The following is a 6,477-nucleotide window of genomic DNA, read 5'->3' as shown; positions in this document are numbered from 1 at the left end:
AGTACCTAAACCTGAATTTTGAGATGTAACTAATCATGTGTTCTTTAGTTTTATTGCAATCCATCTTACTATTAATGAATTCAGCAAGTTATATTGACTAATTTCAGTTCTTGAATGATCTTTTTTGAATGAATGTTATGATTTCATTAATTGGAAAATTAATGGAGTCTAGGTGTTTGTTGAATTGTGTGAGTTAGCATAATCTTTAATTAGGTTGTGTTAATTAGTAGGTTGGGTAGGAATACCCAATTACCTCACATTACCATTGATTGGATTGGGTTTAAATTGCATTCTTAATTCAATTCTTTATAGGAATATGCAGATGTTGATTTAGGATACTAGCTTATGTATATTGGAAAATACCATATTGCCATTCATTCCAAGTTCTTGATTTATCTTGGGGTTGTAGTATTGCTTTAGTATTTGCATTATAAAATTCAGGGGAAGGGAAATTGATTCCTAACACACTTTTCACTCACTAAGTTTCTTCCATTGCTCAATCTCCAATTTAGTTCGTTAGTTTAATTAATTGTCATTTGGTCATTTAGTTAGTCAATCACGAATCAACCTTGTTAATCTCATTTAAATCAATTTTACTTTTACATTGAAAGTTAAGGATAGAATTCTCCGTGGGATCGATACTTTACTTATAATTTATTACTTGATTGCGATACGTATACTTGCGTAATATCTTGAGATACAAGCAACAAGTTTTTGGCGCCGTTGCCGGGGAATTTTGTCTTTAATAATTAGTGTAGAAGTAAGTTTTAGTTATCTACTGAGATTTCTTTACTTTGATATTAGTTTCCTTTTATTCTCAGGTGCTTTTACCCTTGTATGAGTCCGCTGCCTGATCAAGAGTTGATACCCTTTGACTTTGAAATCGAAAGGACATTTCGAGCTAGAAGAAGGAAGTAGCGAGGTTTAGTAGCAGGTCAAACAATGGCTGAAGCAATGAGATATGGGTTGAATAATAATGAGAATAATATGGCAGCTGAGGGTGATGATAGAGATAGGGCCATTAGAGGATATGTTGTCCCAAGGTTGCATGAGCTGAATCCAAGTATAGTAAGGCCAGAAATTCAAGCATTACATTTTGAACTTATGTCTGTGATGTTCCAAATGCTTCAGACTATAGGATAGTTCAGTGGGATGCCAACAGAAGATCCTCATCTCCATCTTAGACTCTTCATGGAAGTAAGTGACTCTTTCAAGATACTTGGAGCAACTGAAGAAGCTTTGAGATTGAAGCTATTCCCTTACTCATTGCGGGATAGGGCAAGAGCATGGTTGAACTTCTTACCTCCACAATCAGTAGCCACATGGAATGATTTAGTAGAGAAGTTCTTGATGAAGTACTTTCCTGCAACAAAGAATGCCAAGTTCAGAAATGACATCACTAGTTTTCAACAGTTGGATGGTGAATCTTTGTATGAGGCATGGGAAAGATTTAAGGAGCTCTTGCGTAAATGTCCTCACCATGGTATTCCTCATTGGATTCAAATGGAGATTTTCTACTATGGTTTTAGTGGACAACCTCGATCCATAGTGGATGCATCAGCAAATGGAGCTATATTGGCAAAGTCTTACAATGAAGCTTATGAGATCTTGGAAAGAATGGCCAACAACAATTACCAATCGCCAGCTGAGAGAGGTGCTGCAAATAAGAGAGTGGCAGGGATTTATGAGTTAGATGCAGTGACAGCTTTAACTGCACAAGTGTCATCCCTAACTAGTGTGTTAAAATTCGTAAACTTGGCTACAGCTATACAAACTCAACAAAATACAGCAGTCTCGTGTACATATTGTGGTGGGGAGCATGTCTTTGATAGCTGTCCATCTAACCCAGAATTTGCTTACTATGTTGGTAATTTCAGCAATGCCAATAGCCCATATTCCAACACCTATAATCCTGGTTGGAGGCAGCACCCTAACTACTCTTGGAATGCTCAAGGACAGCATGTAGGCCCATCTTCCATCCCACCTCGACCTCATCAGCTTCCAAGTGCTCAACAGCAAATGAAAATTCAGCCTGTGGAACCCTCTTCATCAATAGAGCTTCTATTGAAGGAGTATATGGCAAAGAATGATGCAATGATTCAGAGTCAAGCATCTTCATTGAGAAATTTGGAGAATCAAGTTGGACAGCTGGCTAGTGCTTTAAGTAATCGATCTCAAGAATCATTGCCAAGTGATACAGAAAATCCTAGATCTCCAGATGCAATAGAAGAGTGCTTTGTTGTGGATGTCATTGAAGAGCTGGCTTCCGAAGAGTTGGAGATAGAGTGTATTAAAAACCCACTAGAGCTTTCATTAGCAATAGAAATTGAACAAGTGGATGATGAAGCAAGTAGATATATGGATTGGTTAGAGGCAAAAACAGCAAAGGCATTGAGTGGGAGTAGATTTGAGTCTCTTGTATTATCTGAGCTTGAAACTAAAGCCCCTAAACCATCAATTGAAGAGCCACCTATGTTAGAGTTAACACCTCTTTCAAAACACTCTCAGTATGCCCATTTAGATGCAGCCAAAACACTCCATGTTTTTGTTTCAGCACTGCTAACAAAAGAGCAGGAAGATATGCTACTTGAAGTGCTGAAGAAGTGTAGAAGAGCAATGGGGTGGAGTATTGTAGAGATCAACGGGATCAATCCTTCAATGTACAAGCTTAAAATTTGGTTGGAGAAATGTTGCAATAGGTATATGAAGCAACAAAGGAGTTTTAGTCCAATTATGGAAGGTGCACAAGAAGAAATCATTAAATGGCCTTGGGAACTAGAGCATGCAATGGATCAAGCATTATTGGGGTGCACCATTGGAGCATGACAAATCTTCAATCATCCTTCAAGATGCTTAAAAAGGGAGGCAACCCAATTTCATTGTTTTTAGTTATGTTTTTGGTTATTAGTTAATTAGGTGTATAATAATGTTAGTGGGTAGTTTCCAATTTTGTTAATCTTCACTTGATAATAAAATTGGAAGATGACTTGATGACATGTATTTTTAATGTGCAGGGAGTGTGGGGAACACAAAGAGATTAAGTGGCTGTTTTGCCAAATTTGGCAATAGACCAAACTGCTGAACAGAGCATGTTTCAGTACCCAGCAGATTTCACTATCTTTGTCATAGTTTTGCTGCAACAAAGTTTTGATCCTCAGCTACGGGTCTTACATTCTCTGTTGAAAATTACATTCTGTCTTCGTTGCTGTAGCGATGTTGCAGCAACGCTACAACAAAGATTTTTCAGCTAGCTACGGGTCTTACATTCTCTGTTGAAAATTACATTCTGTGTTTGTTGCTGTAGTAATACTGCAGCAAGGTTAAAGCCACTCACCAGACCCGGTTTAACCTTGAACCCAACCAACCCATCGGTTCCACACTTCTAAGCCCATCTCAAACCATTGCTGACCCATACTGACCCAAACCTATTTTAAACCACCCAACTTCTGAACCAACCCTTTTAAAACCCAAAAAAAAAAAAAAAAAAAACTGTTTCCCACCTTCGCCCACCTCTGTGCTACTTTCTTCACCTATCTTGCCTACCCAACCACACCCCTAAATTCCTCTCACTTTCCATCTTCAATTTCCTTCTCCGGTGTCTATCCTTGTGGCACTGATGTTGATTTCGATTTCTGTGTGCTTAGGGTTGCTCCAGTTGCACTCCCTCTTTGCATCAGCTAAGTGTTCACACTCATGATGATCCAGCAGCTCCGTAACTGGTTCAAGGAAGTCTTGTTCTCCTACTTTTTCTCTGTTTTTCCAGTACTTTATTTTTCTTTCTTTCGCTGTGGGGACACTGCTCATCTTAAGTTTGGGGGTATGCTTGGTCTTGATTCCAATCATTGCATATGTCATCTTGTCATCTTTATTTTATAGATGTTTTTAGTTGCTTAATTTTTCTTCAACTTTCTTTTGTGGTTTACTTTAAATGCTACATAGGTTGTTCTAGTTGCTAATTTGTAAGTTGTTGTCCAGCATTTTAGAGTTAGGATTTTGTTTATTGTTGGGTCATTCTATTTTGCTGTGTTTCTGATGTTTGATGCTGAAAGCAATATTAGTAGATGTTTTGGGTAAATGTCTTGTGTAGTCAATCTGGGCTGTCATGTAATTGGGATGGTTGTTACTGAATGTGAATGTCAGTGCTTCTTAATCTAATTGTGTTGGAAATCTTAGCACAAGTTTGCTATAATGATCTGATGTCTGCATTTACTCATTTCTATGATGCCATATTATTGATGCACCAAGTGATGTTTCAAGCTCTGGAGAACCTGGGGAAAGTTGGATCAATATGAGAGTTTTAGGATTTTAGAATTGGTTAAATGAGAACCTTGAGACATTAGGGGTCCCCATTTGGGTGTTTCCAAGAACTCTGTGCATTGTGAATATTGAATGAGGTTTGACCCTTTCCCATCCCCAAAAGAATAATGCCCCGCTGATTTGGGTTGCTTAGTAACCAGGAATATGCATGTAACCCATGTGTATTTTTTATGTCAATAGTGGCCTGAAATATGAGCATAATAAAAAATAAAAAAAAAAAGAGAATAATGTTCCGCTGTTTTGGGCAACCTAGTAACCGGGAATATGCATGTAACCCATGTGTATTTTTGACGTCAACAGTGGCCCGGAATATGAGCATGCAAGGCACTCTTGTTTGTGATCTTGTTGAGTAACCGGGTATCTTCATCACAAATGAGCGATATTCGCGTAAAAAGGCAGGATGACAACAACGATAAAAAAAAAATGGTTCATAAAGAATAAGTTTGGGGGTCAAATGCTCAAAAGAGTATGAAACAAGTTCTTGGAGGTGTAAAAGGATATGAATCCCTAATTAATGGAGAGGTAATCATTTGGTCAACATATTAGATCAATGAACTAAACTTGATGACCACGATTCAGCTAGACTAGGGTGATCTGGGGCAAGATTCTTAACTTTTACACACACACACTTGAGAGCATCCTGATGAGTAAAGTATGACATCTAAGTGTTATTGGCCAGACGTGTTGGATCTAAAAAATTAGAAAAAGATTGAGAGGCAACTTCTGTCTAACACCCATCCTATTGCATGATTGAGCTAGGTTATTAGCTTTTCTTTTCTTTTGATTTCTTAATGCTTTCATTAGTAGTTAGTTGGTATTTTCACTTGTCTTTATTGCTCGAGGTCAAGCAATGTCTTAAGTTTGGGGGTGTGATAACTCTATGAAATAGAGTTAAGATTGATAACTTTATACTTGAGATGGCTTGATTTAGGAGTAGTTTTATCTTTGTTTTAGTGTTAGTAGTAATTAGATTTTGTTTTATTGAGTTTTAACATGTTGCATCTTATGAAGGTCATTATTGTCACTCTACATGATTTTTTCTTAAGATTAATAGATGAATTTGATTAATCCTCTTTCCCTTGAAAATGTAGGTGAAGATCCATAATAGAAGAAGAACCTGTCTTCTAACTTTGTTGTAGAGTTGCTGCAGCATTGCTACAGCAACGGAGCAGAATATTCTCAGATCCAACTCAAATGGAAATGACCAAAAAAGGCTAATTTAAGTGGACAATATTCTTGTAAATATATGATGGTTCTCAGCCATTGATATCAAAGGAAAAGGTTCTAATCCTACAAGCCAATTTTAACCTAGCACTTTTGGGGGAAAAGAAGGGTACAAAGGAGGCAAAAACGTGGAAGGCAAACTAGGGAGGAAAAGAGGAGAAAAGAGGAGACTCGGCTGAAGCTAAGAGAGGGAGAGAACGAATGCTGGAGCTCTTGTGGAAGCAATGAGCTGTTGGAGTTGCTGATTTGCTGGAGAAGAAGGCTGGAGCTCGTGTGGAAGCATTGAAGCTTTAGTTTCTTCTTGTTTCTTATAACTCTATCTTCTTACTTTCTAGTCTCATGTCAACTATACTTGGTTTTATGCATTTAAATTCTGTTATGGGCTAAATCTTTACTGTGTTGGGATGATAGTAGTACCTAAACCTGAATTTTGAGATGTAACTAATCATGTGTTCTTTAGTTTTATTACAATCCATCTTACTATTAATGAATTCAGCAAGTTATATTGACTAATTTCAGTTCTTGAATGATCTTTCTTGAATGAATGTTATGATTTCATTAATTGGAAAATTAATGGAGTCTAGATGTTTGTTGAATTGTGTGAGTTAGCATAATCTTTAATTAGGTTGTGTTCATTAGTAGGTTGGGTAGGAATACCCAATTACCTCACATTACCATTGATTGGATTGGGTTTAAATTGCATTCTTAATTCAATTCTTTATAGGAATATGCAGATGTTGATTTAGGATGCTAGCTTATGTGTATTGGAAGATACCATATTGCCATTCATTCCAAGTTCTTGATTTATCTTGGGGTTGTAGTATTGCTTTAGTATTTGCATTATAAAATTTAGGGGAAGGGAAACTTGATTCCTAACACATTTTTCACTCACTAAGTTTATTCCATTGCTCAATCTCCAATTTAGTTCGTTAGTTT

General features: G+C 37.1%; 1 non-coding gene across 1 annotated transcript; it reads right to left on the bottom strand.

Annotated features, from left to right (window-relative positions):
- Positions 1–1,380: 1,380 nt before the first annotated feature.
- Positions 1,381–1,487, bottom strand: LOC149015960 (small nucleolar RNA R71). The gene has a single exon (XR_016173739.1). It is a non-coding gene; the product is annotated as a small nucleolar RNA R71 (small nucleolar RNA).
- Positions 1,488–6,477: the final 4,990 nt, after the last annotated feature.

The sequence above is a fragment of the Hakea prostrata genome, chromosome 5 (genome assembly GCF_041222555.1).
Source record: "Hakea prostrata isolate BN-2017 chromosome 5, UWA_Hpros_2, whole genome shotgun sequence".
In the NCBI taxonomy this organism is placed as follows: domain Eukaryota; kingdom Viridiplantae; phylum Streptophyta; class Magnoliopsida; order Proteales; family Proteaceae; genus Hakea; species Hakea prostrata.
The sequence above is the reverse complement of the archived record's forward strand: the minus strand, read 5'-3'. Positions and strand labels throughout refer to the sequence as shown.